This window comes from Chinchilla lanigera, unplaced genomic scaffold (assembly GCF_000276665.1).
Source record: "Chinchilla lanigera isolate Chin_1 unplaced genomic scaffold, ChiLan1.0 scaffold00045, whole genome shotgun sequence".
Classification (NCBI taxonomy): domain Eukaryota; kingdom Metazoa; phylum Chordata; class Mammalia; order Rodentia; family Chinchillidae; genus Chinchilla; species Chinchilla lanigera.
Genome location: NW_004955446.1, coordinates 4,859,141 through 4,871,872, shown reverse-complemented (window position 1 = coordinate 4,871,872; position 12,732 = coordinate 4,859,141).

The following is a 12,732-nucleotide window of genomic DNA, read 5'->3' as shown; positions in this document are numbered from 1 at the left end:
TAAGTCTTCTGTTTTTAACTCCTGGGATGGAGTGCCACTCTGTCCAGACACATTTTCAGCAGGCAGAAAGAGGAAGGATATCATAGGCAATTAAAATATAGCCTCTTGCCAGCTTTGACTCATGGACTAGTATGGTCACAAAAATGCAAATTATATCACCATCAGAGACTCCAACTCCAAGAAGGCAGAGAACTTAGAGACAGAGGAATGTAGGCAGGAGTTGACAGCCACTCACTGACTGTATCACCTTCCATTACTTACCAGAGAGAATTAAAGGATAAGGGTTGAAGTTTAGGTAAGAGCTGCGGGCTTTTCCTGGTGCATATTTTATAGGCTAATAAGCAGAAGTATAAGCTCACTGCAATCTTGTGCTCTGAGTTAAATGGAGGCCAGATGTTTTCTTCAATGATCTTCACGTTCAAGGATATCCCACTTTCTAAAGCAAAAAAAGAAAATCACACTAAAAGTTTCAGTACTGACATTCAGTTTCCCCAGTGGCAGTTTTGACCATCTCTCAGATTATTAAGTGTAAATTAATTCATCTGGATTGCAGATATGCAGTTATTTATGAGGCATTCACATCTATGCAACTTTTCCTATTCTGTCCCAGCCAGTAAAGGTGATTGATCCCTCAGGCTTTTTGTACTTTGTCACTTTCATTTAACATCAAGTTCCTCCATGAAATGATGCCTGTAGTCTGTGGCTCAAACTCCTCACTAATGTATTCTGAGACTACATTGTATTCAGTCTTTCAGACTAGGTTTCCTGCAAAGAAAAGCCCTTCTGGGGTCTTTGGCAAAAAATGAGAATGTGTCTTTCTGATCTTTTCTTCTCTAGATTCCAGTCACACATCACCACCACTGCAACAGCACTTCAGAAACACAGAGTGGGGAATTATATTTCCTGTGCTTCCTCACTGGGCACTGGTGTTCTGTACAACATGAAATGAGGTCTGGTCCTGAAAAAGATATTTTGAGTAATGTCAATGCTGTCTATCTTCTTATAGAAATGTGACATATTAATATGCCTATAATAAAGCTCATTATTAATAAAAATTGAAAATTGTTTGTATCCATAGTTTCTAAAATACTCACTGAGAGTAACTCTTCCTGCAATCCTTGACTCACAGTTCATCTAATCTATTCTGTAGCCACCAAGAAAGTTACAAATGACTTCTCCCCTCCCATCCAAGGGTTTGTTTGTTTGTTTGATGGATGTAACCCCATCTTTTTCTGCTTTTGTTTTTTGTGCTTTTAGGGTCTTAACCAAAAAAACCTTTGCCCATTCCAACCACCTGAAACATTGTCCTTATGATTTTTTTCTAGTAATTTCATATCTCACATTTAAATATTTCATCCATTTTGAGTTACCATTTGTAACTCATGCTAATGGGGTCTCATTTAATTCTTCTGCATGTGAATATGCAGTTTTCCATGAATTATTTGTTTTGAAGGTTATCCTTTCTCTAATGTATGTTCTTAGTAGCTTTGTTGAAAATAAGTTGTCTGTAGGTACATGGACTTATTTCTAAGCTCTTGATTTGTTCCACTGGTCTATGAATGTGCTTTTATGCCAATACCAGGCTGTTTTGATTACTGCAATTATGTAGTATATTTTGAATTCATGGAGTGTAATGCCTTCTGAATTGTCCTTTTTTGCTCAAGATTACTTCGGCTGCCCCAGGTTTTTAAATTTATGCATAGAGCATTCAACTGCCTATTCAACTGTAACATCAAGGACAACAGAATTCCTGGCCAAATTGCTCTGTCTCAGTTCCAGAATATGCAGGGTGACCATGCTGTTGATATACGCATTCCAGAAGAAAATGTTTGGTTTTCTGTGTGGAAATGTGTTGAGAGCTGCAGTGGGGGGTAGGATGTCCCCCTCACATGTATTTGAGATATCATTAGCAATAATAGAGGAGAATGACAGCCAATCTTTGTTTAAAAAAAAGTTTATGTTTTAGACGAGGCTCCTGCAGTAGGCACCAAGCAGGTCAGACTAACGTACAATGGAGCCACTCATACTCAGTGCACATACTGAAGAAAGAAATTTAAAGAAATGGGAAGATTCCCCAAACAGACCAGACTTCCTGAAAACAGGAGATTCATAGCAATCAATCAGGAAGAACTCAATCTACCTGAGTGGTATAAGGCAGCCCCTTCTGCCTTAACACTTACAAAGCAAGCAGACAGTGGTAAAGTAATATTAACCAATCTGGTTTTGTTTTTTTATTGTTTTATTTCCCTGTTCTTGCTTTATAAAAGACATCTAGTTTATCATGCTTGCCTAAACACTCATTTTATACCTTACAGAATGATGGGTGGGCTGATTCTAGAATCACAAATAAAAGCCAATTAGTTCTTTTGACATCTCTGATCTCACTCTTGCCCCTAGCCCCCAAATGTTGACAGTGCAGTCTCCCTGTGAGGGCACTTAATTTCCCATGGCATATCACTAGCGTGTATATGTTGCCTTGAATTCACTAATCCAACATTCTGTGTCAAATAACCAAATCTAATAATTTTTCCTTCTCCAATAAGATTTTTCCCTCCTCTGAGCAATACTACCAAGAACTTAGGGAAAAAATAAAACATAAAGCTATTTGATCTAGACCCACACAGTTTTTAAGAACTGCATATCCTTGGAAGTACTATAAATTATCACCATATACTACACAGAGCGACTGAGTGAAGGAAAAAGGGTATCTTTATCAGCCAGGTTCTGAGTGAGAAGATTAAAGAAAAGTGATATCAAGAATTATATTTATAAGTAAAATATGTGATACAACATAAGATATACCATTAATTTTTAATCTGAGAAAAAATTTCCACCATGCAGAGGAAATTAACTTAGCTGGAACTCATTTGGATACATGGAGTTAATTTATATTTAATATTATTAATTGAGATTTATTTTATCCTTCCCTCTGTTCCCTTCCTCAACCCATGGATATTGGTTTCCCATTGTACTAACTAAGCTAAGAGGGTTTGAAGGACAAGGAAAAGAAATAGATTATGTTTCTTTCGCTTATACTTCTCTGCATTTTCTATATTATAGCTTTCACAACAGACAAACCTAAAGGACATAACTATGACTAAAAGGGCATCAAAGGCTCCAGTGACTTGACTTCATGTTTACCAGCAAAACTGTCTGTGGTATGAAGGTGTTACACTTATGTAACAAAAAAACCAAAAAGGTCAGATGAATGGGAACTTGTGCACAACATCCATGGGAAGGGATTCAAAATAATAATTATACCTGTCTGTTTCTTTCAGGCATATGAAAAAATTATAGCAGTAATACTAGTAGCTAAGCTTTATTGAACAACAGGAAAGAAGTAAGGAAAGGAATATAAAGTAATCTGTATAAAGAAATAAAAGAAAAAATTTAAATTCTATGTTAATATAGTATATATTGTAAAACTGTAATATATAAATAAAATTATAAAGGTAAAAGTAAATTGATACAAGGTATAATTGCAGAAAAAGCAACTACTATGACATATGCCTTTTTCTAAAATAAAATTGAAAAACCTGTCCTGAGTGTAGAATTATTTCCCAAAGTAGTAATATCATTGCTACCAATAGGTGAAAGTATGATCAGAGAGAAAAAATTGGTAAGCAATGTATCAGGCTAAGAGCAGGCTGTGTATTGCACACCTCTTGGACATCACTGGTGTGCCTGATAGGACAGTACACTCTGGGTTGTGCAACATGGTGACCTGGTAATATTCTCACCCAACTTCAGAGTGAGAATATTAAAGAAAGATGATACCAAGAATCATATTTACATGCAGCAGAAGGTATACCATTAATCTTTACTCTGAGAAGCAAGTTCCTTCATAACTGTATGGCTCCTCAAAAGTTTATAACCAATCAGTGGAAAATATCCACTGTCTTACAACAGAAGGCAACAGTCTATTGTCTTACAACAGTAGAGAGAGTTGTTTAAACAAATTCCACCAAGTTACAGGATGACTACCAATTCTCAGGCCAATTCCATAAGCCCTCCCGAACTTGTAATGATCTTGACTAAACCACAAGTCAACTTAGTAGAGCAGTCTGACTCACCCACTTCATTTTGGGTGGAAGTTTTGTGTCACCTAAACTCCATAAGCAGTTTCAGCCCAATAGATGACACTTTGTAAGGCTTCATAGGCATTCTACCTTCATGAGATGGGGGAATTAGGTTCTTACATATTACAAAGCTTGCAGGATCTGAATGATCAAATTAATTCAAATTACCTCAAATGTGAGCAGGATCTTGAATACAAAACAGTGCCTGAAGCACTAGGGGAAAAAAAATTCTAAAATGGAAATACATTGAGTTACGAAGAGGATTTTAATGTGCTACCACTGCAGTTTTACTTAAGAACTTCATTAGAGAGCCATAGCAGGAATAAAATTAAAATTAGAAGATTTGTAGAAGATAAGGGAAATTTGAAGTCACTACATTAAAAACAAAGTGTAATGAGAGAAATTTCAGACAGGAGAGCTCCAGAAACAACAAACAAAATTAGATTCAACAGAGTATGATATAAAATCTGAGTCTGAGAAAATAAGCATTCAAGGTAATCATACAAGAAAATCAGAGAAAAATTTGCCACTGGACACTGCAGGATTCAAGTTTCTAAAAAGGAGGTGGGTCATTTTGCCAAGTTTCAGTAAAAGAGCTATTTCATTTATGAGAATATGACACTTTCATCCTGTCTACCTGTACCTGTCCCCCCAACACACACTTCTTGTTTATAATCAGCCAGCTGGCTCTAGCGATATTCTCCACAGCCTGGAGAAAGTGTTCCTTAAGCCTGGCTCCTCCCACCTTAGGAGGAGATCAATACTTTCCTTAAAGCTTGTGCTGTGAATATACTTGGCTGCCTATCTTGTCCTGTTCTGGCAGGATTGTAATTAAAACAATAATAACCGAAAGAAAAAAACAATACTGGAGGCTACAGAACATGAAGACAGTTTTTAATAGCAGATGCTCTGACAGGTTGATGGGAATAATACACTTGGACAAAACACAGGGAGTGGCTCTTGTAGAAATCTCCCAAGAGATAATTATCTTCTTTGCCTGAGGAAAATGTCTGCTGCCATTCACAGAACAGTGAGCAATTGTCAAGGTGGAAGGGTAGAGCTTTGCCCCATTTTTCTTTCTATGTTGACTTGTTAGAATGTACTTCAGTAATCAGTCCTGTCTACTTTCTGTGCAAAACTCAGGGCTTAAAAGAATCCCTATTTCCAACCAAACTGTCACTTCTCAACAAGGTTAGCAGCGGGATCTGTAGGGGGAAATACAGTAGATAGATTTTGGAGCCTGCAGTCCAGCCCTCCAAAGGGAACTGCTGGGAAACTTTGTACCTCAGGAGTCATCATAAAGTCCTGAGTGTCCAGAGGAGACCCCCATAGGAGAAGAGAGCTGCAGTAAAAGAACTTGAGGCACAGTGTGCAAGCATAACCTTCCTGACAGCTATGTATTTGGAGTCCACATCCTGGAGCATTCAGATTTCCCCTGGCTTTTTGAGAATCAAACTTGTCTTCTAGTTATTCTCAATCACAGAAGAAACATATTTCAAGAGCTAAAGAAGAGTTTGTTTCTTGTCGTGATCCATGAGTCCAGGCTACTGACCTGAGGTTGATTAATCACTACTCCATTGTATAACTTCAAACAATTTAATTATCACTTCCAGGGCTACTTCCCCAAAAGAATACACATTCCCTAGGGTCATATATTTTCTTGACTATTTTTTATTTATTTCCATTTTCAACTTCTTCCCCTGCTTCTCAACAGATGATTAATTCCAAAAATATTCAGATGAAGTGAAAGCCATTCTTACTGGTGTCATTTTGGGACAAGGACCAATCTATAAGTCTGTTCGGGATAGAGGCACTCACAGATCATCTGCCTTATGTCAGAATTCCGATTCAGCCTCTTGTTCTTGTTTTCCTAACATCTACCCCTCACCCTTCTCTGGGCTTCCTGTACCAGGTGGTCATCTTTTATGCTTCAACCAGAATTTAACCATAGCACATATCTAGTTATTACTAAATTCCTGACCCTGAATGGTATTATAGAAGTTCTGGAAATGTAAAAACACTGCATTTTATCCTGGTGTGGTGGTACATGCCTATAATCCTAGCACTCTGGAGGCTGAGGCAGAAGGATCCTTGAGAGCTTGAGGCCAGCCCAGGCTGCATAGTGAGTTCAAGGTCAGCCTGCACTACAAAGTGAGAACCTATCTCAAAAAACCTAAAAACCAAAACAAACCCCTTGATATCTTGACTTTAAGAATATTATTTTCTACTAGAAAAACAGTTAAAAATAAAAACTTCCTCAGTCTTCTCCCAAGTTAGAAAAAAAGAGAAAAAAACAAACCTTTTGCATCCAGTAAACTTTGGATTATCACTTTCGATTGTCATTTCAATAAAAGGCAAGAGATATAAAGACAAGGGTAAAAAGATTGTAATGGACAAAGTGTTGGAGGAAGGTTAGCAGAAGCCTGGATGGGGACTGAAAATTGTTGCTTGAAAGTACAAGAAATAATGCGGATAGACTGGAGCTAGGATGAGACGCTGAGGCTCACTGATACTGTCAATTTCCACAGAGAAGTCAAATAAATTTCTTCATGGTTTGAAGATTTAATTTTCTTTCAAAACACAACCACTAGCATATTACTACTAAGGGAGAGAAAATGCATCCAGTAAAACAATTACAGAGAAAAACACACTAGCTCAATCGTTTGAAGCTCCAGATAACATTGTAAAAATTATTGCTTTTAACTGGAGCACTATGAATTCAAGCATCAGCAAGAATAAAAAGGAAAATATTCTTATTTTTCAGTGGTAGCATGACATCATATTTTCCCCTGGGACACAGAAGTTTCTCATAAAACAACAGTTCTATTTAAGATATTTACAGCAAGAAGGGCCATAATCTCTCACTGCTATTATTTTGGCATTTGTCCACCAGCTGTGGATAAAGCACTCATCACAGCCTTATGGTCAGGGTAAGGTATGTCAATAGTACTATATCAAGGGCTGGGGATTTAGCTAAGCGGCAAAAAGCGCCTGCCTGGCAAGTGCAAGGTCGTGAGTTCGGTTCCCGGTACCGGAGAAAAACCAAAAAAAAAAAAAAAAAAAAAAAAATAGTACTATATCAAATTTCTGATAGAGTTTTATTAATAGAGTTCTGATAGAGTTCATGTTCCTAGGACCAGTTTAATTTCTGTTGCCAGAGACATAACTGGTTAAAAAGGGCTGATCTCATTAAGGACTGGGTCAAGTTACCCTTAAGTGCACAAAATTAGATGGCTGTGTCCCAAGAGCCTTAACAAGCCCAATCTACCTCCCTCACTAAATTCCACAGTCCCTCAGATTCCCATCATTAGAGTGACCCACTTGTGTTAGTGACACTGTACATCCAGCATGCTGCCTGCAAAGTGACACATTTCATCACTCAGAGTGGGTTAATGAATTTACAAAATGGGTGAGGTAAGCAGTGGGGGAACCCTGATGAGAAGGGACGCAGCCCTCCCAGGATGACTAAGTCCTGGCATGTGCTACCTTTACCATATCTGTGATTCAGTTTCCTTACCTAGGAAGAAGGGCTTCTTTTAGAGGAACAGATTTGGCAGTATTCAAAATGCTTTAAAAGTTAATAGTATTAAAAACTAATAAACTGTTCAAACTAAAAAGTTATCTTTTTCTTCTCTACTTGGTTGTCTTAATCTCTTTAAGTGAAGTTATCAAAACTTTAAGGTACATCAGAATCACCTAGAGAGGTTTTCAAAACATAGATAGTTGGACTCCAGAGTTTCTGATATTCGAAGATCAGGCTCTAGCAAATTCCTGGAAGCTGAGGTTCCTGCTTTTGGGACTACAACTTGAAATCCACCACTCCAAAAGTGAAGAATGGATTTCCTGAGTCATACTTCACAAGGGAATTATCCAAAACATTGGCTTTACAACATATTCTAATTCTTACAAAAGTACTGTGTAAGTTTGTGTCTAATGTATCAGAAGCTATGATACTCAGTTCTAAAATCTGACCCAAGATGCCTGGACCACAGGAATAGTGGCGTCACATGTGCTGATTTCTTTTTTTAGTGTTCTCTAAGAAATGATCAACCCCCAAAAGGTCACTTTTAAAATTTACAATTCTCTGAATTCTCCCATCATTCAGACAGAAAAAATGCATAATAAGGAGCTAGCCTTCAAAATATGTTCATTATTTATTCATATATTCATGAATTCCATCAAAAAACTTTATGAACCCTTACTTTATGCCAAGTATTATAGTGAAGAGTGAGGGGAAACTCCAAGTCTGTACATCAAGAACTTTTCAGTTTAATATGATAAGACAATTGTGAAAAAATAGAATGGCTAACATTTGTTTAAATATTAAAGTATATGACATTCTCATCTTTTATGTCTTGTGATTCCCATCAGATACATACAAACTATTATTCCTGGCCTTTTACAAAATTAGGACCCTGCCGCTCTGTAATAACAATTGGCTTGTACATTATCACTCAGCTGACAAGTAGTAGAAAAGGGGTGCAACCCAGACCTTTACGATGCCAGAGCATGTGCTCTTGGCCCAGCTTCCCTCTGCCTTCCTCATTCTGCAGGACACGAATTAAGGTGCCAAAGGACTGACAATGAGGTGGGCTCCTTTCCAGGAGTCTGGAAGCCTGAGAGAAAAAGCAAAGTCAGTGACTGTGGGAAGTATGGGATAAAGCCGTCTTAGCCGAGAGGAAGAAAGAAACGCTGAAACATTCCTCTCCAAAGGGTCTAGAACCATATTTTTCCATCAAATGCTAAAGTCAGTTTTTACAAATCCCCTAGGTTTTAGTGGGTGAAATTTATTCAACTGCATCTCCTTTTCTTTTCACCTTTTTTTTTTCAGCATAATAGACATAGAGGACACAGTTTAAATTCACAATCATAGGAGAATTCTGGAAAAGAGTTGTACTTTTCAGTACAATATAAAGTGTATTTGAAAGGGCATGCCCCACCCTTCTGTGGCCTTCTAGTTCTTTTTCTATGAAAAAAAAAAAAAATTACTTTACATGGTTTTTTCTTAGGAATGCATTATCTAATTCCCCTAAAAAAAGAAAACAAATATTGGTCTTAAGTGAACCCAAAACATCCTGTTGCATTGCAAGGCAAGACCTCCCTGGAGTTCCTGAAAATAATAAATCTGATTCTTTTTTATGCACCAAGCAAAACAAAAATGAATGCTCAGAACCCTGTAAGGTTAGGAGCGAACCTGAGGACAGAAGCCACTCTGCTGACTTCATGCTGCTTGAACTACTACCTAGGAAGCTAGAATTTCAGCTCAGAGATCATAACATTGTAGCCCAGACCTTTTCAACCCTTCTGGTGGAGTGGCCATCTCTCATCACATACTGCTCTACATTTAAATCCAAAAGCTATAGGGTATAGGGTATTGTAATCTCAGATATTAATGTTACATAGAAAATTTTACACTGACCCAGTAACAAACTAATCAAGCAAATAAAACTGACTATTCTTGTTAATCCCACTTTATAGCAGAGTAAAATGACTTATAGAAACTAAGTTACATATAAATGATTAATTTAGGAGCTACTTACAGACCATAGAGACTTCAGGTAAGGAGGAAGATAAGTGGGGTAGCAGGAAAACAGAACAGGGCGGGGGTTTTTCATTTTGTTTAACTTTGTAAATTCATCGATGTTGTATTGCTACTCTCCAAAATCTTCCATGTTACCATGACCTAATGTGAAAAAGCATTTGAAATACCTAAAATTCCTTTCACTGTGAATATCCTAGTAAATTCATTTTAATTAAATTGCAGTGATTGTGTCTTAAAATGAAGTACATTTTCTCAGATTCATTGTTTCTCTCAGAGCCTTAGCCAGGTCACTGTGGGATGGACCCAGAGCTTCTTGGAAAATGCAGGTGTTAAGTAATCAGAAATTGGATAAGTACTAAGAAAATGTGAATTGACTTTCGCTTCTTCTCTTTTTTCATATAATTTTAAAGAAAGAATCTGGGATTGTCTTCATTCAAAAAACTGAAATCTCTTCAAGAACCTTTATGGAATGATAAAAGATAGTTTTTCTTTAAAACATGATGAGAAGCATGTTCATCATGGAAACAGCACTCAACCCAAAGCTAAATGTCTGTTCAATAAAGTAAAAATAGCTGCATTCATCATTTCTATTTCTAAAGAACCTCTTTGTATTAAACTTCGGAGACTTCTCAGTTTTGTAAAGTAGAAGTTGTAGCTGAGTTGGGGTTTTGTTTGGTTTTGTTTTGTCTCTTCTGTTGCTCATTATGTAACTTTTGCAGCTCATCAAAGCACCCCAACACTCGTGGGAATCAAACAACATTAATTCCTTTCATACTTTCTGTGAGTCAGTAATTTGGGAATTGCTTGGCCGAGTGGTTCTGGCATAGGACCTCTTATGAGGCTGTAGACAGATGGTGACCGTGGCTCGGATCCTCAAAGGTTTATTCGTACACAAGTCTGAGGCTGTGGTGGGGAAAAGTTGAGCAGGTGTGGTAGGAATGGGCTTCTCTGTAGCTTTCTGTGGTCCTTGCTCAGAGTTTCTGCAAGATGGCAGCGTCTAAGGTAGACAGGGCTCTTGCATGACAGCTCAGGGATCCAAAGATTTGTGCCCTAAAAGACTGAAGATGTGTTATGAACATGCGCCAACTCCCCATGATGAATGTAACCAGTATGTATTAAAAACAAGTACTAATAAAGATTAAAATTTTAAAAAGATTTGTGTTCTGACAAAGATTGAGATGGAAGCCAAAGCACATTCTACATATAAGCAAACCTTGGAATCCATGCAGTGAAACTTCCTAAACATTCTATCAATCAAGAGCATAAAGAAGAATTGCCACTGATGAAGGGAAAAAACACAGAGACGAAACTTCCAGTCATAATAGTGTAAACATAATAGTAGAAGAAGAACATGTGATATTTTTCATCATCAGAAAAAATATAATCCACTACATAATGGTTCTTCGAATTCGGAATGGATTCAGTTAAGGTTTACAAATTGAATGATATCTATAAAAGTTAGTGAATTAAATGTGGTCTGCATTTCTAATTATACACACTGTAGCCCTCAGCCTCTGATACAAGGCTTTATTCAGAATGCTTGTTTGGTAAGTGTCTGTATTCTCTGTACTAGAAGGGAAAGAGACTAAGTCCAGCCTGGCTTTCTAGTCTGTCTCTAACATGTTATAGGAACAGTTTTAACATCTCCATGTTTTTACTAATCTGAAAAATGTAGATCATGCTAGCTCCCTCTTGTTGTTGAGAGCTAGACTGTCCCTCAAAAGCTTCATGTGTTCAAAGGCAGGTATTTTAGAAAGTGACTGGAATATGGGAGTGCTACCCTTATCAGTGGTTTCTGCTAAAGCATTCTGAGCTAAATATGCTACTATGAGGTGATTTCCCAGGGCATGATCTGGAAGGGTGTATTCTTGTCCCAGTCCCCTCCCTTCACTCTCTGCTTTTCTGTTAAACTCTACTGCCATGCTGTTTCTGCCTTGGAGCTGAGCATCTTATTGTCACCATGAGCCAGGATAAACCTCTCCTCCCTTAAGTTGTGGGTATCGGGTATTGTGTGCTAGCAATGAGAAAATGATTAAGACACTCCCCTTTATATATTACATAATTCATGAAATAATCCACATATTTGTGGGCCACACAATGTTGAGGCTACCAAAGAAAACCTAAAATGGTAGCAGAACCATCATCTCTCTGCCACTGATATATAGTTTCAGAAATTCCAGCCCCATTTAAACTGTTTTTAATAAAGTATGGAAAGTTCCAGGGGAATGAATGGCATACACTGTACTATTTCCTTTTCTACTGTCTTGAATGTCATGTATTGGGATGATGTTACTTTGCCCAAATGGGAACACCACTAGCATCCCCATTAGCACAAACTTCATAAAGAATTATTGCCTTGGAATCCCCAGGACTTAGCCATTGGGCTGGTACAAAAAGAAACTGAACTAGAAAATGCTATTCAACTTGCAGAAGCATATTTCCCCCTTAACTACACCTTCCCCTGCCATCAAGTTCTTGTTTATTGATCTCTGCTATCTGAGGAAGAAATTCCTTCCAACAAGCTTTTGAGTCTTCCATGGGAATAGAAACCCAGCAGCCCTGCCTTACAGGCTGGCCAAGCATGGCCAGATTCTCCATTCTCGGATTATTTTCATCTCTCAGGCCCACTCCAATTTATCAGGCATAGCTCCTAGAGGAGACTCTCTGGGCAGGAGGAAAGAGTGCACTGATCTATTAATTTTGTTAGCCAGAGGTACAGGAAGAAGGCAATAGCAACAAGAAATCTCGGTGCTGTTAGAGCTAAGTGTGAGTCAAGGATACACTTTCCTTTAAAACAATATAGTAGGAACAGTGTTACATAAAGTGTGTGAGTTAAACTTAAACCATAACAGAAAATGTTGCATCAGTATGCTTACCTTGGAGCCCTGGGCACCCAGGAGTTTTTTCACATGGGCCTGGGAATTATTTTCTCTATTTTAAAAAGTTTTGTAGAAATACCTGTGGTAAGGATTCACAAGTTAACTGAAACCATTTTTTGTGTTTTTATACTATTCCACTGTGATAACACTAATTGCATAATATTTATTAGAAATGTTATTGACAATGATATATTTTTGAAGAAGTAAAAGTAGGGAAACATTTTCTAAATAA